General features: G+C 36.9%; 2 protein-coding genes across 11 annotated transcripts in view; one reads left to right on the forward strand and one right to left on the reverse strand.

Annotated features, from left to right (window-relative positions):
* Positions 1 to 21,346, reverse strand: part of CLIP4 (CAP-Gly domain containing linker protein family member 4) — a 136,479-nt gene that overhangs the window by 112,899 nt on the left and 2,234 nt on the right. Inside the window, exon 2 of one of the 3 annotated variants that reach the window (XM_074209783.1) lies at positions 16,820 to 16,883. The gene's annotated coding sequence lies outside the window, so the exon portion shown is untranslated. Of the gene's footprint in view, positions 1 to 11,198; positions 11,343 to 16,768; positions 16,884 to 21,346 lie in introns of those variants that run through there. The other 2 variants (XM_074209782.1, XM_074209784.1) reach the window with 2 other exon arrangements.
* The window catches only part of PCARE (photoreceptor cilium actin regulator), a 72,167-nt gene that overhangs the window by 19,257 nt on the left and 31,564 nt on the right, over positions 1 to 21,346 (forward strand). For 5 of the 8 annotated variants that reach the window (XR_012473437.1, XR_012473432.1, XR_012473438.1 and 2 more), the window contains exon 2: positions 9,823 to 9,864. The gene's annotated coding sequence lies outside the window, so the exon portion shown is untranslated. Of the gene's footprint in view, positions 1 to 5,333; positions 5,487 to 9,357; positions 9,865 to 21,346 lie in introns of those variants that run through there. The other 3 variants (XR_012473439.1, XR_012473433.1, XR_012473434.1) reach the window with 2 other exon arrangements.

A 21,346-nucleotide genomic window follows, 5' to 3' on the forward strand; every position in this document is an offset into this window, starting at 1 on the left:
GTCCCAAAATTTCATGGCACCCTTCATGTGCCAGCCTGCATCCTTCCATTGTGGATCCTTTCATTATCATTTGGGTATTTATTTTACTTCATCTGAAATTCTGGTGTTCCAGACCCTCAGAATCATTAGGAGAATATTGTTTAGAAGACAGCCTCTTGCAGCAGTTTCAGTAAGAGGGAGATGTAATTTCCCCCTTTCCCAGGTTGCTCTCCTCTCCCTTCTCTCACCCTAAGTTGAAATGTCCCTTTCTGTAACCTCTACCTAATACTGCCCTCTGGAACAATACCCAGCCCTTCCTGTCAGATTGTCACTTAATATTGGACTTTCTGTCACAAAGCTCACAGATCAGCAGTGAGAGGCAAATTATCTCTGCATTAGTCACAGGTTGTCTGTTCATCCTCTCTAGATTAGTCACTTTTATTTATTGTCTTTCCAATCGTCCTGAGCAGCTTCAAAAATCCCTACTGTTCCTTCAGCCTCCTGTGTTTCAATATCTCCTGTTTCCTTTCTCCTCCTGTTTAAAAGCAAAATGATGGAGAAAGTTTCCTAACCCAGTGGAAAGGAAGACAATAAAAGGATAAAGACTCCTGGTTTTTTTCTCTTAGTATTTTTCAACTTTATTCTCTTTTGCTCCTCTCATCAATTTTCTTAAAGGAAAAGTGCTGGCTAAATGTGAATTCAGTAGAATTTTCTAAAAACCCAGTTCCTCTAGTGATGATTTGTGATAGGCTTATTATTGTTGCTCAATCATTTTCCAGTTGTGAGTCACTCTTCCCAAGCCCATTTCAGATTTTCTTGGCAGTGATGCTGGATTGCTATTTCCTTCTCCACAGCATTTTATAAATGAAGAAACTGAGGTAAACAGGGTTAAATGATTCTCTCTCAGAGGCACAAAGCTAGTAAGTGTCTGAGGCAATATTTGAATTTCATGAAGATGAATCTTCCTGATTCCAAGCCTATCACTCTATCCACCTGGCTATCCTATAATAAATAGGTGATACTGAATTCATAAAAGACTGAAAACTCTGGCATGTTCTGCCAAGCTGAAAAGGCATAGAGGAAGGTCACAGACTTAAAACAATTAGAACACCAGTCCAGTTAAAAGTAGAACAGAGAGGCCCATCAGCTGGAACAGGCTAGTCACTTGTGGACAAATTCTTAAGTCTTGAGTAACAAATAAGAGAAAGAAAAAAGGAAAAGGCATTCCATCTTATATGAACTCCTACTTTTGCAGTGACCATAGCAGGGGAGTGGAAACAGGCAGAGAAGGTGCTAAGAATAACAGTTTTTAGGCCATTTATAAACAGGAATTTCACTGCTGTAGCCCCAATATCCACCAATGAACAAGTCAAAGTATTACCAGGAAGGGAGTGAGTCAAACAGACAAAGCAATAACTAGAATCAGATGACCTGGGTTCAAATTGTCCTTCTGTAATCTCTTACTTGCATGAACTTGGAAAATTACTTTCCCCAGGCCTCAAGGGTTTGGAGTAGATGGCCTTAGAGACCCTTTCTAGATCTAAATCTAAGCACTATGATTTTAAAGGAACTGAATCATTTCAATATTGAATTTTTCCACAATAAATGAAACCAAGAAATTTGAAGAACTTGCAACTAAATGGAAAGATGTATTATGAAAAGCAACAAAGAAAAAGCTAAAAAGCCTGGTTTCATCTAAACCCAGAAAATAACAAGAAACATCTTTTCATGGGATTCAGCCAGCTTATCTTGATTAATTCAAAGCCAAGACTTGGAATAAGAGGTACCTGTGTGACTTTGGATAAGTCATTTCCATTTTATAAACCTCATTTTACTCATTTGTAAAGTGAGATGACTGTACCTTTCAGTTATGATTCTATAATTCCCTGATTCTACATTCAAGAGACTATCAAAGTAGTAGATATTCCCTAAAGATTGCATTTCAGAGCCCTCATGATACCAGTCATAATAAAGTTCAGTTACCTACTTACTAGAGAAAATTGCTGTCGGGCATCTTCATCCCAGCAGCACAACACTATTTTTGCATGTGAAGAAAATTAGATTTTTATAACTTTTAAGAAACTTTATTTGCAAAACAAAATGCAAATATCATTTTAATAAAATTCTTGTCTTTGAATTTGCTTGTTGAGTTTCCCAGTTTCAAAACTGGATACTTGAAGTTATACAAAGATTTTCATCCTCAAGATCACGGGTAGACACTTGGATTCTACTCCCAGGTGTGTTCCTGGATAGTTCCAGTCCTGACAAAGGTCAGGCTTGGCCCTAGAACTGAGCCAATAGAAGCCAAGTTTAAGTCTCCCCCTATGAAGGCCATGGAGGAAACTGCCTGAGACTCTAGCTCACTCAACCTCATTTAATTCAATTCAGTTTATAATACTTTTTGACTTTTTGATGCATATTTTAATGTGCTGAGAGAGAACTACAACACAATGGTAAAACGCTAGTCCAAGAAGTTTGGAATAATTCTGCAATAATTCAATCAGCCACCAGGTGGGGCCCTTAACATCTCAAGCTGTTAAATCTATTCACTCTGAGCAAAATTCACTAATTCATCAACCTACAATCCCCCCTAGTCATGCCTAGCAGGTGTACTCAGGGGCAGTAGGCATCCAACTTCTCTTTTGGCTCCTAAAAATCATTTCAGTGTCATGCAGAACAACACCTCAAGTTCTTGTTTAAGGGATCAGCAAAATATTTAAAACAACAACTACTTCAATATTCTTGTCTCGGCCCTCATCCCTTGGAATAATCCTCTCTTGAATTTTTCCCACTACTCTACCCAATGATTCAAGCAGACAATATATAGGTTACTACAATTTCATAAACTGTCCTGCTTTCCTACTCCCACTTAGCTTTAAACACTCTTGTTCTAAGAGATTTCTTTGCTTCTTTATTTTTCCTTCCCCCAACTTTTCTATCTAAAGAATTCTGATATTCATACTTCTTGGAGGATGGGAAAAAACAAGGTCATTGGCTGAAAACTCAAGAACAAAGTTCTAACTACTAGAGGGATTCATCAGAGCTGTAGTCAGTTTTTTACCAAAATCTGAGCAACAGCTGACTCTGCCATTTCTTTCCCTTGATGCTAAGTTTTGTTCCCATGTTATTTCTTCTGTTAGAATAATCCTGATGAACATAAATCAAAATCACCATCCTTTTAGAATGTCCTTGGTCCTAAGATAATTAGCATAATCCCCCCACAGGGCAGTCCTTTAAGGTAAAAAGGTCCCTGAATCTACCTCACCTTGTTCCCAGAGTTATAAATTCTACAAGCATTTATTAATATCATACTAGGTAAAAAAGCTCTGTGCCAGATGCCAAAGATAAAAACAAAAATGAAACAATTCCTGCCTTTAGGAATTTACATTTTCCTAAAGTAGAAGTGGGGAAACCGTTTTTCTGCCAAAGTTCATTTGGATATTCATAACATCATTCACGTACCATACAAAATTATCAGCTTAAAAATTAGCCTGCTATATTTGATCAAACATTTAATTAATTCATCTTAAAAAGCTCCTAGATTTATACAATTTTGAATCCCATCTATGGTCACTTTGACAGTCTCAGGCCAAATGATTTCCAAGGCCTTATATGACCAGCAGCCCAGACATTGCCTGCCTGTGACCTCAAGGAACACAATAAAACCTGTCCCATATGGGTTTTAACTACTGAGACGCAATTCTGAGGACTTAAAATACATCTTTGAGAAAAATAATTATTCAATCAGAAGTCTCCTTTTTTCTTTTTCTTTTTTTTTTTTTTGGCTTTTCTCCTTAACTTAATGAAACTTTGTTCTGTAAAACTGTGAACTAGATTCTATTGGGATGGGGGAGTGGCCTATGAGCCAAGACAGTGAGAAAATCCCTCAAAGTATAGTGGTCCATCTTTTCATGTCACTTAAATAAGAACTACTTTTTGCCTAACAAAGCAAACCTTCATGTATGAGCAAATAAGTTATCTTTTCTTTAGAACATTCCCAATTATATCCTCCCAACTACAAAGGCCTGAAACTAGCCATCACTTGTAGCTTTTCTTGCACTTATAGCTTAATAGCTTCTGAATGATGGATGGAATTAGAAGCCTATTTTTTACTTTAGAGAAGAAATCTGTGCTATTGTCTAATCTTTGATATATCTGTCATCAATCTCTTTGAAAGTTTGATGATGTCTAGACCCCCTCTCAGAAGAATGTTTTTAGATCATTGAAAGTAAAACTAAATTTCAATGTTTCAAAACTAAATTTCAAAGTTTAATGAAAATAAAGATGCAATTTCACCCTCCCCAAGTTTACAGCTCCTTCTGTGGACTCCAGGTTAAGAATTCTTATTGTAGAGGGAGCAAAAAGAAACACTGGGTATCATATAAAGAAATAAAAAGCAAATGAAATTTCATTATTTGTTTTGATTGGGGGGTAGATATTTTTCTTTAAGTGACAAACATATAAAAATTGAATTCTGGCTTTAAAATTTAGTAAGGGGAACATAAACCTGTATCCAATCAATATGATAAATATTTTAAAGGGAATAGAGACTGGAACTGTAATTTCCCTGATATAGGAAATTTGTGAATGAGGAATTTCTATCCAGGCAAGTGAATTCCTCTCCAACTTTTAGTCTTTGAGAATTTCCCAGAGCACTGAGAGGTTAAGGGACTTAACCAGGTCGCACAACCAGTATCAGGAGTGGAACTTGAACCCTGGTATTGCCAACTCCAGAGCTGGCTCCCTGGTTGACTTTGCCACTTTATATGTGATGAATATGAACATGAGAGACTCTCTTCTATCATCAGAAAGAAGGAATTCAAACCTGTATCTTCTGACTCAATTAATTAGAATATGGGACACTCAACACATCATCTCAAATGACACCTTTGAGACTCACAGCACATGTTGTGTAGCTACTTTCCCAACACCAAATAAATCTAACTGGCAGGCTGGGTCCCCAATGGGCAACAACTTCATCCCCTGGGGCGGTTTGCAAATTCTATAGTTCTCTAGTGCCCCACGGGACCTTCCTTCCTCCCACTGATTCTCAGTTGAGCCCAATTAGTCAGTCAGACTTAACTAGCTTTTTAAAGGGATATTAACTAAGGTGGCATTGTAAAAATTGATTTACCCAAAAATCTATGACATTTTCTCATACATTCTGGGGTAAGTGGGATCTCACTGGTTCTGATTGCTGGAAGTTCTTTTCTCCCCAACCTACCCTTTTTTTGGGGGGGGGGGTATACTCATGAAGGTCCCTTACACATGGTATATAGTTTTCTGGTAAACTCTTTGTAGAGTCTTAAAGTTACCTTTCCTCAGTATGTCTAATTTGTCTTTGGTTCCCAAAGCAGACACCGCCACTAGCCACAGCTCTCCCAGGAATGCTGCTACGACCTCCAGAGGTTCAAATTCTCTATCTGGAATTTTGGATTTCCTCCACTGGTCAAGGGGAGGGAGGGAAGAGGTAGCATGACCACAACCCCCAAGCAATTTCCTCTCAGGTGATTGTCTAGAACTGTTCTCTCTCAGTTTGCCACTGAAATCAAAATTCTGTGCTGGTCAACTATTTTAGGTCCCACAGGCTCTGACTTGGTTCTCTCAGGCAATCCAAATACATCATCTATCCAGTGTCACTCCATTTTATCCAGAAGCTAGCTGGTCCAGTGGATAGAACACTGAGTCAGGAGGATGGGAGTTCAAATGTGGCCTCAGACATTTGACACTTACTAGCTGTGTGACCTTGGGCAAGTCACTTAACCCTGATTGTATCACCCAGGGCCATCTCTATTCATCCTGATTCATATCTGGTCACTGGACCGAGCTGGCTCTGGAGGAGAAAATGAGGCTGGTGACTTAGCACAGCACTCCCACTCCCACACTTAAGTGCTTGTCATGACCTTCTTCCAGAATGAAGTCTAGTTTAATATTTTTCATTCAAGAGGGATATCTAGGCCTTATTCTCACCTAGCTCTTACCCTCTGATTGGTTTACTTAATGGAGGTATTCTTATCTGGCAAAGGTAATCACACTTTTCAATGCACTCCTTTCCTACATACTTGTTGATTTTCAAATATCCTTTTCTTGAACCCAGTACAAATTTGCACCAGATGTCTCCCTCAGGTCAAAGGTTTAAGACACCGCTTCTTTTGGTTATTATTCCATCTCAGAAAAGAAATATGCATGTCTTTGACTTAATAAATCAGGTAATATTTAGAAGGCTTAATGGAATGACAACTGGTCATTCCATTTTAAAACAAAGATTCAATTGTAAATGAACAATCAAATAAACAACTAAGAACAAATATCCCTCCCATCTCTCCCAACTTCTGGTCACAAACAAATCAGTTAATTTCTCCAAGTCTCAGTATGCTAATCTGCAAAATGGGGACAATGATAACTGTACTTAACTGGGTTGTTGTGTGGTATCAATGATATTGTACAAAATCTTGGGGTAGTTTTAAGCTTTCATTGAATTAAAAGAGCTTTTAGAGTTATAAAACTCAGAGGCAGCTAGGTGGTACAGTGGATAGAGCACCAGCCCTGGAGCCAGGAGGACCTGAGTTCAAATGTGACCTCAGACACTTAATAATTACCTAAAAACCAAATAAAAAATAAAAATAAATAAATCCTTGTTTAAAAAAAGAGTTATAAAACTCTGGGACCATCCCAAATAAAGCAGTTCACAAACCTTAAAATATTACAAAAATTACTACTTTCAAGACAGTAGAGTTAAATGGATTTGTAGCTCAGAAAACAAGTAGTCCCAAAAAAAGAGTAGCTTTGTATTGAGTAGTATAATCACCCTGAAAGGTGACTAGTCTCAGCCTTATTCCTCTCAACATTTTAAACTTGGATAAAACCACAAATCATATGGTTATTAAATGTGCAGATGTCACAACGTTGAGACATTGGATGGCAGAATTAGGACTCAAAGAAATCACCGCAAACTAGAACACTGGATCAAATTGATAAAGAACAGATTCAATAGGGATACACAAAAAATGTCCTGAACTTTGGTTTAAGAAATTAGCTGCACATGGAGGATGGGGAGAAGAGGCTAAACAACAATTACTACAGAAAAATACAGTGCCTATCCATCATCATGTAGATCTCTTACCTATATTCTCCTAGAAATCTTTCCATAGAAGAAAGTAAGTTTAGATTAAGTCATATTTCTCAATACCTCCAGGAGAATATAAGTTGCCAGAGAGGAAGACACTTACTTTTGTCTTCATATTCCTAGTACCTAATATAGTGCCTGACACATGGCAGAAACTTACATAAATGTTTATTCAATTTATTTATTGACTAATTGTTTAGCAACCAGCTCTCTGAAAAAAAAATGTACTCACAACATGCTCCTAAGTGTGATCTGCATTATTAACATTTTCTCTCAACTGTTTTCTTAAGGCTATATAGCCAATTAAACAATAAATTAAGTTCTGGTTTGTAGCAAAATATTGGTTTCCAAGATGCTCATGATGAGAATTTAATAATTGACTCTTTAGAATCACTTCAGTCTAACCCTAACCCCTGGATTTGACCCCAAAGAAGATTTGAGAGCACAGAAGTTGGTACAGATGGGTGGGATATTTGTTCTTAGTTGTTTATTTGATTGTTCATTTACAAATGAATCTTTGTTTTAAAATGGAATGACCAGTTATCACTCCATTAAGCCTTCTAAATGTTACCTGATTTATTAAGTCAAAGACATGTTCCTTTTGGGGGTCAGTTAGGTGGTGCCCTGGAGTCAGGAGGACCTGAGTCCAAATATGACCCTAGACACTTATGAGCTCTGTGACTCTAAGCAAGTCACTTGTTTGCCTTATGAATAGGAGAAGGAATGACAAAACCACTCCAGTATCTTTGCCAAAAATACCAAATGGGATGGAAAGTTAGATGTGACTGAAATAACGACATGTTCCTTTCTACTGGCCAGAATATTTTAATTGTCTTTGCGTGGGGCTGAGTCTCAGCCTAAACTAATTTATTTCCTCCAAGGTTGAATATGAAGAAACTAAGAGCCCTTGACCCCTATCATGTTTCTAAATACAGACTGTTCCCAAATTATAAATTAGTTGCATTCAAGAAGACTAGTAGAAAGTTTGTTGTTTGGAATCCAGGATACATTTTCCAGTTGAAAGGGTATCATAAAAGGCTAAATGCTCAGGCTAGACTACACACAAATCATTTAACCCACAAAATAACAATGTTTTACAAACACCTGTTTCTAGAAATTGTCCCACATTTGATGACTTACCTAGGTTGCTCAAGATATATCCTCATGGGTGCCTAGTATTTCTGAGTTTGAAAGGGAAAGGGAAGGGAGAGAGAGGGAGGGGAGGAGGAAAGGGGGAGGGGAAGGGAGGGGAGAGGAAGGGGAAGGAGGGGGAGGGGGAGTCAGGAGGATCTGAGTTCAAATGTGGCCTCAGATGCTTAATTGCCTAGCTTTGTGACCTTGGGTCAGTCACTTAACCCCATTGCCTTGCAAAAAAACAAACAAAAAAACTACTTGTTCTCTTCTTTCTTCCCTTTTTCTTTTGATTTGGGGGACCTATGACACTTCAAAATGGGAAGAAAAACAAAGAGAAAGGTGGAGAGGGCAAATAGAGGAACAGGTTTAAATCCCACCTCTGCCCCTTACTACCTATGTGACCTTAGGCAAGATGCTTTCCATCTCTGTGCCTCCATTTCCTCCTCTGTAAAATGAGGAGTAGCATTATTTGATATCCACAGTCCCTTCTACCTCTAGATCTAGGAACCTTTGAGTTCCTCATATTTACTTTTAAATGAAGATCAAAGACCAAACTATCCCATGGTATAAGCAATATTATAAGTTGAGCCCAAAAGCTGTCAAGGGACCCTAACCCCCATTTATAATATTATCAATAGCTTATATTTTTTTAAGTTTTTTGCAAGACAAATGGGGTTGGGGTGGCTAGGTGGCACAGGTGGATAGAGCACTGGCCCTGGAGTCAGGAGTACCTGAGTTCAAATCCGGCCTCAGACACTTAATAAATTACCTAGCTGTGTGGCCTGGGGCAAGCTACTTAACCCCATTTGCCTTGCAAAAACCTAAAAAAAAAAAAAAAAAACAAATGGGGTTAAGTGACTTACTTGCCCAAGACCACACAGCTAGGTAATTTATTAAGTGTCTGAGGCCGGATTTGAACTCAGGTACTCCTGACTCCAGGGCCAGTGCTCTATCCACCTGTGCCACCTAGCCGCCCCAACAGCTTACATTTTAAAAGATTTTTCACGTACTTTATTTCCTCTGAGTCTTTGAAGTGTCCCATAAAGTAGGCAAAGGAGATGTTGTTATTCCTATTTATAGAGGATGAAACTGAGGTTCCAAGTGAGAAACTGATGTGCTTAGTATTATCAGAGGCAAAATTAGAACCCAAGACTTCTGGGTGTTAGCCCATGCTTCATCCACTATATGAGGTTATTTCTAAAGGCAAATTAACACACAGACTCATTGATCAAGAGCTGAAAAAGATCTTTGAAATCATCTAGTCACAATTTTATGGAGGAGGAAACTTGAGGCCCAGAAAGATGATATAATTTGACCAAAGTTACTCAGTTGGTAAATAGCAAAAGTGGTATTTGAACAAAGGTCCTCTGGTGGCCAATCTAGGGCTATTCCCATTGTGTCATGTTCTTCTTCATAATGTTGGGAATATATTCTGCCATTCCTCCCCTGCCCTCAAACCTCCCACATACACACACACTAAGTGGAATTGTAAGCTGACTCATGTTGCAAATGAAATGAGGCCATAACTAGAGAATATTTTCATTCCAGAACACATAATCAATGAAATATGTTTTCCTTCCTAGGGCTCTGAGAAGAACCCATCCCTCACCTCCTGCCCAGTGAAGGTGAGCCCCCATTCTTTCTATGACACTCCAAGACATTCATTGGCAGGTAGTCTTGTGCTTGAAGTATTTGGTTTAGAACATTAGTAGAGTCTTTTGGTAGTCATTTGATAGAACACTGAGAGTCCTTTTTCTGATTCAGAATCAGAAGACCTGACTGTTAAGTTCTGCTCAAGTTCTTCCTTGCTATATCCCTGTAGATAAGACAGTCCCTCTATATCTCAGTTTCTGTATTTGGAAAGCAGGAATGGAATCAATTGACATTACTTTATGTGATTGCTTTGAGTATATATATAAAATGTATAAGGGGTGGCTAGGTGGCGTAGTGGATAGAGCACCGGCCCTGGAGTCAGGAGTACCTGAGTTCAAATTCGACCTCAGACACTTAATAATTACCTAGCTGTGTGGCCTTGAGCAAGCCACTTAACCCCATTTGCCTTGCAAAAAATCCTAAAAAAAAAAATGTATATGTAAATTTTCACAATAGTAATTAGTAATTGCTTTCACATTAGTAATAATAAAATAAAATGATCAACATTAGTGAGACAGCATTATCATATAATGGAATAAGCATTGATCTGGGAAGGAGCCAGGGCTTGACTAGCACATTCTAGCCCATGTGACTTTTCATTTAGCTTCTCTGAGTGGTTAAAATAAAGATAATCATTACAACAGATAGAGTATTGTCCTTGGAATCAAGAAGACCTGAGTTCAAGTATGACCTCAAACTAGATTTGATCTGTGTGATCTTGGATAAATCACCTAACCCTGATTGTCTACAAAAAAACAAATAAGCAAAGATAATGATATTTACAGTTTGCCTCCTGGGACAATGGTCAGGAAAGTATTTATATGATTATTCATCTAAATGTGAGAAAAACATCAGAAGCCATCTGATCCAAATTCCTCATTTTACAGTTGAAAAAACTGAGGCTCAAGAGTTTAAGAGTTTAACTGAAGCCAAGTGACACAAATATATTTGAACCCAGTTCCCCTAACTTCAAATCAAGAATTCTTTCTATTGCATTGTACTGACTACCCTTCTAAACCTTCAGATACTAAAGATGTGTATCATCCATACACACAAAATTAAATTAAATCACCAGTGATCTAGGAGTTTATTGGCATGGAGAAGAAAATTTGATAGCACCCTTAACCACCACAAATAAGTGCTAAGGTCCATATTGTATGTTACCTAGGGTAACACAAGTTATTGAGTGTCAGAAGCAGGATTGCAATCCAGATGTTCATTCCCTGCAAACTTAGCTTTCTAAACATTTTGCTATATTGTCTCTTACAAAATTAAAAGATAAAGAGGAAATTACACAGAAAGGTACCTTAGTATTCAAAGGAGATCAGATCAATCCTGCCTTGTCCCATTATAATGTTGAGAAAATCGAGCAAAGTTCCAAAGATTTACATATCAACTGGAATTCATCTCATCTCTGCTGGATTTTCTTTTCTCTAGCTTGGCAAGAAACTCAAAGAATAGAAACTAGGAGGAAGATACTATTTTAAGAGAGTTTGTAGAACAAGTACAGGCACTTTCCCAAAGCTTTAAATATTTGTTTATCACTAAATATGTAAACAATCCAGTTAAATATTGAACATAGTGTCTCTGCAGTCTCTTTCTTTTGGGGAATGGGGCAAAGACTTCCCATCATAGCACAATATTTCCACCAAACTTATTAAAAACTCTCACAGGACAGACCAGGGTTCTTTTCCCTTTAAAGGATTTGTTCTGGAAAAGGAGAGAAGCATGGGCTTCAGCCTCCTATCCCATTAATTGTGATGTCAGTGGAAGTCAAGCCTAACGGGCGTCATCAAGCAAAAAGGCAAATAAAAAATTTCTTAATTAGGAAATGCAGCAGACAGTGTGTTACGGTGGAAAGAACAATAGTTTAAGAATGAGATCTGGGTTCTAGTCCCCATTAGAAGTGGTTCAAATTTTCATTTTGTTACTTTTTAGCTTTGTGATTTGACACAAGTTACTGGCTCTCTCTAGTCCTAAATTTCCTCATTTTTTAGAATTATGGAGTTGGATTAGATGATTCCCATGTTTTCTTCTAGCTCTAAACACTGAGCTCTGAACTTAGATTTTATAAATACAGGGCTGCTTAGAATAACAAGTGGGGCATTTTGTATCTTCCCTCTGTGGTACTCATGATCAACAATTCTTGCTAGAATCCATGCATGATTGACTTTTGGTTCACACATGAGAAAAATAAATAGAATTCCGTGTTTGGCTGCTTTTTCCTGCACACCATTAAAGAAAAATGGGAAAAATTGAAAATTATCTCAGAATCACAGAGCTGGAAGAGATCTTTGAGGCAAGAGCAAAACAAAAACAAACTGCACCTGAATGAAAATGCCTTTACAACTTTCTCAACATGCTTGAATACTTCCAATGATGAAGAGACTATTATCTTGTCTCTAGTGTTTAACATCAAGAAATTACTATTTGACTCACAGGGGCTAGAGTACTGTACTCAATCCTTGGCATGTGTCTGCATCTAAACATCCAGGTTTCTCCACCTGGCGAACTGAGGTAAACAGAGGGACTTAGGTTCCTGTCCTCATACTTATTCACTTGTTAAACCCTGCACTCCAGCATCACAAGACAAATTTACTTATAGATTAAATTATAGCTTACATCTAGGATTTTCCCAAAATGAAAAAGTAGAGAAGTTGTCAGCATACTGTATGGAATAGGAAAATTATTCCTAAACATGAAAGAAACACTAAACCTAAAAGACTCACAGCAAGCAAAAACAGAACAACTTGAATCAGAATTCAGTAACTTAATTTACTAGTACCATTTCTCCTTGCATTTGATACCGAAGGTTTGCAGAACTGCTAATTAGGAATTTTACATTTCATCTGGTTTTGCACTATACAAACAACTTCCAGTTGAGTACCTTGCACTAGATGCCATATATAGTTGTGGTTACTATGTTACTGGCATGAAGAGAGTCATCTCTTCCCCATCCCTCTCTTGAAATCTAGTAGTTATACAATACTACTTGAAATGTCAAAATCTGAACTGGGAGCTGTCTCTTCTTTGACATAGAAGCCCACTAGTTTGCCAATGTCACAGGGAAGAGTAGGAACTTTTCAAGGTTTATCACATCATGCCAAAATACCAACTCCTTTCAGTGCTGGGTCACCAATTGCACAGAACCAGACAAAGCTTCTACATAGTCAACCAGAACCAGTAAGGACATTAAAGAGCATGTTCCATGGGCTGTCTTATCATAAATGTCTCTCTTCTTTCCTACCCTCCCCTTTCCTACCCTACCCTCAGAATACTTATACCCCTATCTCTCCTTTTCCTAGTCCATCCCCTAAATTCCCCATAGAATTTAGAATTAGAACGTTCCTTAGAGGTTGTCTAGTCTGCCCTTTCAGTTCACAGATGGACTTGGAGTTGTGAAGTAATTTACCTAAAGTCACACAAGTAATATATATCATGGGTTTTCTAACCCACTCCTCTGGCTTTCAATCCAAGCATCTTTCCTCTGCTTCAACTTATTTGTTATCAGTCATTGATTTTTGATGATTGATAGGTGAACACAACACTTGTTGGGGGGAGGGTCCTGGGTTACCTGGTTTTTGTATTATATATATTTTGTATTATTGTATATATTATTTGTGTATATATGTATATATTATATATTATTTGTATATATATATAATATATATATATTTGCCACTTTAATTTATTGCAGGGATGGATCAATATTAGGAAAATAAAACATAGTTGAACATATCAATCACAAAACAAACATAAATCATATGAATATCCAAATAGATGTTGAAAAAGTCTTTGACAAAATACAACATCCATTCCTGTTAAAAATACTAGAGAATATAGGAATAAATGAAGTTTTCCTTAAAATAATAACCAGTATCTAAAACATGAAAAATATTATATGTAATGGGAATAAACTAGGATCATTTCTAATAAGATCAGGAGTGTAACAAAGATGCCCACTATCACCACTACCATTCAACATAGTATTAAAAATGCTAGCTTTAGCAATGAGAGAAGAAAAAGAAATGGAAGGAATTAGAATTAGCAATGAGGAAGCAAACTCTTTGCAGATGATATGATGGTATTCTTAAGAGAATCCTAGAAAATCATCTAAAAAATTATTTTGAACAATTAATTTAAGCAAAGTAATGGAATATAAAATAAACCCACATAAATCATCAGCATTTCTATATGTGAGGAACAAAGTCTAAGGGCAAGATATAGAAAGAGAAATTCCATTTAAAGTAACCAGACAACATAATAATAATGTTTGTCCTTCATTTTCAAAGAAGACCATGACATCAGGGAAATGAAGTCATGACAAGCACATGAATTGGATTTGAGTGAGGGGCAGCCATGCTAAGTCACCAGCATCACTTTCTCCTCCATAGCCATCTGGGTCTAGTGGCTAGATATGAATCAGGATGACTGGAGATGGCCCTGGATGTGAGGCAATCAGAGTTAAGTGACAAGGTCACACAGTTTGCAAGTTGCAAGTATGTGAGGGCAGATTTGAACTCCCCTCCTTCTGAATCTAAGGTCAGTGATCTATCCACTGAACCACCTAATTGCCCTTGGAGACAATATAAACTACTTGGGAATCTACTTCTCAAGACAAATCCAGAAACTTTATGAACACAATTACAAAATACTTTTCACACAAATAAAGTCAAATCTAAATAATTGGAAAAACATCAATTGCTCATAGTTAGGCCAAGCCAATATTATGAAAATGACAATTCTACCCAAATTAATTTACTTATTCAGTGCCATACCAATCAAACTAATAACAAAATTCATCTGGCGGTAACAAAGGTCAAGAATATCAAGGGAACTGATGAAAAAAAATGCAGAGGAAGGTGGCTTAGCTCTACCAGATCTAAAACTATACTATAAAGCAGCAGTCATCAAAACTGCCTGGTACTGGTTAAAAAGTAGAGTAATGAGGGGTGGCTAGGTGGCACAGTGGATAGAGCACCAGCCCTGGAGTCAGAAGTACCTGGGTTCAAATCCGGTCTCAGACACTTAATAATTACCTAGCTGTGTGGCCTTGGGCAAGCAACCCCAATTGCCTTGCAAAAACCTAAAAAAAAAAAAAAAATAAAAAAAAAAAACCAGAGTAATGGACAAGTGGATAAGGATAGGCTCTGAGGAAACATTAGTAAATGATTATAGTTATCTACTACTTGACAAACCCAAAACCCATACACATTAGGGTCTGGGATTAGAACTCACTACTCAACCAAAACTGCTGGTAAGACTGGTAAATAGTATGGAAAAAACTACATCTCACACCTTTTACCAAAATAAGGTCAAAATGGGTACCAGATTTAGACATAAAGGGAGATACTAAATAGACCTATTAACAGATCAAGAAATACTCTATCTGATGGATCTATAGAAAGGGGAGAATTTATGACAAAACAAGAAATAAAGTACATTATAAATTGCAAAATGAACAATTTTGACTATATTAAATTAAAAAGGCTTTGCACTAATAAAACTAAGATTAGAAGGAAAACAAAGCTGGGGAACAATTTTCACAGCTAGAAGTTCTGATAAAGATCTCAATTTAGAAATTTCTAAAATATAGAAACAATTGAATCAAATTTATAAGGTTATATGTCATTCCCCAACTGATAAATGGTCAAAGGATATGAGCAGTTTTCAAATGGAAAAATAAGACATATATATATATATATATATAGTCACATACGCCAAATCATTATTGATTAGAGAAGTACAAACTAAATCAACTTTGAGGTACCATCACACATCTATCAGATGGTCTAAGATGCTAAAAAGGAAATGATCAATGTTGGAGAGGTTGTGGGAAGACTGGGAAATTAATGCTGGTGGAGTTGTAAACCAATCCAACTATTCTGGAGAACAATTTAGAACTATTCTCAAAGAGCAATAAAACTGTTCATGTCCTTTGACCCAGCAATACTAGGCCTATATCCAAAAGAAAGCATAAAAAAAAATAAAACAGAAAAATTCTGATATGTTCAAAAATATTTACAACAGCTCTTTTGGTAGTGGCAAAGAATTAGAAATTGAGTGAATGCCTGTCAGTTGGGGAATGGCTGAACAAGTTATGATATATGAATATTATTGAGTACTATTATTGTATAAGAAACCATGAATGGGGGGCAGCTAGGTGGCGTAGTGGATAAAGCAGCGGCCCTGGAGTCAGGAGTACCTGGGTTCAAATTCGGTCTCAGACGCTTAATAATTACCTAGCTGTGTGGCCTTGGGCAAGCCACTTAACCCCGTTTGCCTTACAAAAAACTAAAAAAAAAAAAAAAAAAAAGAAACCATGAATGCTTGGACTTTAGAGATACATGGAAAGAATTATATGAACTGATGCTGAGCTATGGGAGGAGAACAAAGAGAACATTTGTACATATTAACAACAACATTGTGAGTTGATCAGTTATGATGGATGCAGTTCTTCTCAGCAGTTCAGAGATCTAGCACAACCCTGAGAGACCTATTATCGATAATGCCATCCACATCCAGAAGAAAAAACAAACTATAGAATCTGAATGGATACTATGCTCATTTTTTTTAAACTTTTCATGTCTTTCTTTCCTATCCCATGGTTTTCATTCTTTTCCCTTAGCATTAATTCCTCAAACACAAAATGACTGATATGTTAAACACAAATGTACATGTACAATTTTTCTAGACTATTTGCCACTGAGGAGAGGGGGTGGGAAGGGAGGGTGGTAGAAAAATGTGTAACTTATCAATATGCAAATAGATGAATGTTGAAAAACTTCCATAACATATAATTGGAAGTATAAAATAAAAAATCAATTGAAAACTCAAAAAAAAATTTTTAAATTGTGGTTTTTGTAAATATCCTACCTGGTCTCTAAGAATATTCAATAATCAGAAGTAAATCTGAAAGAGAGATACCTTCTCTTTCCCAGCAGCAGCAAATTCCTGATGATAAACGAACAAGCACACTGGGTGATCATCCCTGTGGAAAATTCATCGGAAGACATAGACAAGATGAGAAAGCCTGAACAAATTTCAATTTTCTTTTTTTTAATTTATTTTTTATTAAAGATATTATTTGAGTTTTACATTTTCCCCCATCTTGCTTCCCTCCCCCCCTCCTCAGAATGCACTCTGTCAGTCTTTACTTTGTTTCCATGTTGTACCTTGATCCAAACTGGGTGTGATGAAAGAGAAATCATATTCTTAAAGAGAAGTCTAAGAGGTAACAAGATCAGACAATAAGCTATCTGGTTTTTTTTTTTCTAAATTAAAGGGAATAGTCCTTGTACTTTGTTCATACTCCACAGCTCCTTATCTGGATACAGATGGTACTCTCTGCAGACAGCCCAAAATTGTTCCCAATTGTTGCACTCAAATTTCAATTTTCAATGTCAAAGGTAGACTCATAGTAGAAAAGGAAGAACCAAAGATCAATGTATAACTATTGCAGAAAGGCAGGTCTTAGATTGAGGAACATCTTAAGGATTCAAGGTGAATATTGGCTCATATTTATTGGTCTTACTGCAGAAATTGTACTCTATTCCCCAATTAATAAATGATCAAAGGATATGAACAGACAGTTTTCAAATGAAGAAATTAAAGCTATATATAATCATATGAAAAAATGCTCCAAATCACTATTAATTAGAGAAATGCAAATTAAAACAACAATGAAGTATCATCTCATGCCTATCAGATTAGCCCAGATGAGAAAAAGGGTAGATGATCAATGTTGGAGAGGTTGTGGGAGGATTGGGGCATTGATGCATTGCTGGTGGAGTTGTGAATGGATACAACCTTTCTGGAATGGAACTATGCCCAAAGAGCAATAAAACTGTTCATACCCTTTGACCAAGCAATTCCAATTCTAGGACTATATCCAGAAGAAATTGTAAAAAAATGGGAAAAGTCCTACATGTTCCAGTATATTCATAGCAGCTCTTTTTGTAGTGGCAAAGAATCAGAAATTGAGGGGGTGGGAAGGTGGAGGGGGAAAGCTAGTCCCCTCAATTGGGGAATAGCTAAGCAAGTTATGGTACATGAATACTATGCAATATTATTGTTCTATAAGAAACCATAAATGGTCAGACTCTAGAGAAGCATGGAATGACTTATGGGATCTGATGCTGACAGAAGGGAGTAGAACCAAGAGAACAATTTACACATCAACAACATTATGAGATGAACAGCCTTGATGAAAGCTCTCAACAGTCCAGAAAGCTAGAACAACTGTATTTGACTGGTTATGGACTATATTATCCCCAACCAGAGGAAGAAAAACAAAACACACAGAAAAAAAAAACCCTTCTGAATCTAATGAACACTTTATATAAATTATTTCATGTATCTCTTCCCTTTAATCCTAATTCCTCATGCCAAAAATTACTAATTTGTAAATATGTTTGACAAAATATGTATGTAAAATGCTAATCTGACTGTTCCCTGCTGGGGGAAGAGGGGTGGGGTGGGAAGGGAAAGTGGAGGGAAATTTTATAACTTGGAAATATGCATGTACAAATGCATGAAAATAAATAAATAAAAAAGAAATTGTTCTCTAAATAGAAGAAAAAAAGGTAGACTCAGGGCAATCAAATTAAGTCTCAAGATGCTATTAAGTCCATAAAATACCAGAACTACTTCCCAATATCTATGTAACATACCTTCTTATAAAACTTTGATTGTTTTAAGACATTTAAGGCAATAAAATGATCCCTAAAGTCCATTTAGATCTCTTTTCTTTCTTTTAAGGAATTTTAGTCACTCTAAGGAAACATTCTTTATACTTTAGAGGTTGAGTGTGCTACCTATCACAGTTGTTATTCAATCATTTTTCAGTCATGTTTGACTCTTCATGACCCCATTTGGCATTTTCTTGCCAGATACTGAAGTGGTTTGTCATTTCCTTCTCCAGCTCATCTTACAAATGAGGAAACTGAGGCAAGCAGGGTTAAATGACATGCCCAGGGTTATATAGCTTAAAGTGTCTGAGACCATATTTGAACTCAGAAAGGTGAGACTTTGTGACTACAGGTCTGGAATTCTATCATTGGATCACCTAGCTGCTCATTAACCCCTGGCCTATTCATGGTTATAGGCAGACAGATATTAGCAGAGAAATTTGAAACTTAAGACTTCCCTCTGCCTGGGTCCAAGGTACTATAGAGCCAATGACTTTCCTGGGAATATCCCTTTTCTGCCACAACTTAGTGCTTTTTTTGCTCCATGCTTGGTCCAACTTCACAGTCCAAACACTTAAAACCTCTTCTGAGATAGTTTTTCCTTTCTTTTATACAAATATTTTTAGGATATGAACCATGCTATAGCTTCTATTTATTCAAGATGGTAGATAGAAGCTGTCCACACTCAATTCTGTTTGATTCAATCAAAAAGTATTTTCACCTACTCAAGGCAATAGAGCTAAATAGAATAGTTTCAACTTTACCCTTACATTTTCCCTCTAGATTTTTGTCTGCTGCCCTCCTAAGCAGGTCTATCTAAATTTGTCAGGTAAAGATCAAATCCCAGAATCTATATTGTAAATTGATGAGGCTCTGAATTATCTGATTTGAGCAAGTCTTTGTGGCATAGTTTGTAATCAAATCTGATAATTAACATTCTTTTACATATGTATTATGGCTAAAGATAGAATATTAACTAATGTTTGAGACAAGAGAAATAATTACAAAATTAATGAAATGACATTCTCTTTATTATGAAGAATGATCATTTGTTAACTTAAGTAAAAGCCTTTTTGATTGCGAGTGTCAAAACAAAAAAAAAATATGAGGCCCTTCTGAAATACAAGACCATATGAAATTAAAATCAAAATCCCCCAAAGCTCCATTCTGGGACCTCTAATATCTGTAATATCCCACTCCCACTATATTACCTTATTTGATGTTCTTATCAACTCCTATGAGTCCAATTATCATCTCCTTGCAGATTCTCAATACATTTATATAGCCCTAATCTCTCTCTCCTGATTTCCAACCTTGCATTTCCTACTGTCTATTGGACATTCTCAAACTGGATATATCATAGACATCTGAAACTCAGCATTACCAAAACAGAAATCATTTCTTTCATCTAACTATCTTCCCTCTCCCATTTTCTCTACTATTCTATAGGGTGCCATGATCTTCCCAATTTGCTCAAGTTCATCCACAGTGTTACTGTCACCCTCCATTCATCACTTTCAGAATCCAATATATCCTCTCTGTTGCCAAGACTACTGTCAATCTACCTTCAGTTGATCCCTACACTGTTCTAAGAACTGGTGATAAAATGAAAAGCAAAAAAAATTGTACTCTCAAGGAGTACACAATCTAATTGGAGGAGACAGCATTCAAAAAGTAAGATAGAACCAGGATAAACTGGAAAGATGCTGGTATTAAGGGGAATCAGGAAAGACTTCTTAGAGATGATGGGATATAAGCCTAGAAGGGAGCCAGAGAAGCCAGGAGACAGAGACAGAGCGTTCCAGGTAGGGAGAAAGTCACTGAAAATGTGCTGAGTCAAGAAATAGTCTTATTTGAGGAACAGCCAGAAGGTCAACACCACGGAAACATGGAGTACACAGAGGTGTGTAAGGTAGAAGAAGACTGGAAAGGGAGGGAAGCTTTTGAAGTTCTTTGAGTATCAAAATGGATTTTGATGTTTGATCCTGTAGTGAATAGGGAGCACCTACTAGAATTTATCAAGCAGGTGGTTGACAGTCAAACCTGAGCTTAAGAAATAGTATTTTGGCAGCTGAGTAAAGGATGGACTCTGGAATGGGGAGATTTATGGTAAGGACACCAACCAACAAGCTATTGCAAAAGTCTTAACATGAGGGGATGGGCCTTGCTCCAGGGTGATAGTAGTATCAGAGAGAGGGAAAGTGTACAAGAGATGTTGTGAAGGTAAAATTGACTGGCCCTGACAACATATAGGACTAGGAGGGGGTTACAGAGAATATATGGGAGCTAATGATGTCATCAAGTGAAATATTATAGGAGAAAAGGGTTTGGGAATGAGACTTAGGAAAAATATACACTTAGTTGGTACAAACCTGAATGAATATCTAACAAAGGAGACTTAGAAGAAGTGGTCAGACAGGGGAAGAGAACCAGAAGAGAGTAGTGTTACAAGAATCTTGTTGAGAGAAGAGAGTTATCAAGAAGAGGATAATGTCAAAGATTGAAAAGGAGTCAAGAAGGATGAGGAATGAGAAAAGGAAATTTAAAATTTGCTAAATAAGCAATCATTGTTAACTTTGGAGAGCATAACTTCAGTTGAATGATAAAGTTAGAAGCCAAATTGAAAAAAATTAAGAGAATTGGAGAAAAGGAAGTAGAAGGATTTCTCAAGAATCATGAGTTACAGAACAATGATGACCAGAGGAGGTGGGCAAATAAAATGAAGAAGGGAGATGTGGGCATGTTTAAGAAACAACCAGTAGAC

Source organism: Macrotis lagotis, chromosome 1 (assembly GCF_037893015.1).
Source record: "Macrotis lagotis isolate mMagLag1 chromosome 1, bilby.v1.9.chrom.fasta, whole genome shotgun sequence".
Taxonomy (NCBI): domain Eukaryota; kingdom Metazoa; phylum Chordata; class Mammalia; order Peramelemorphia; family Peramelidae; genus Macrotis; species Macrotis lagotis.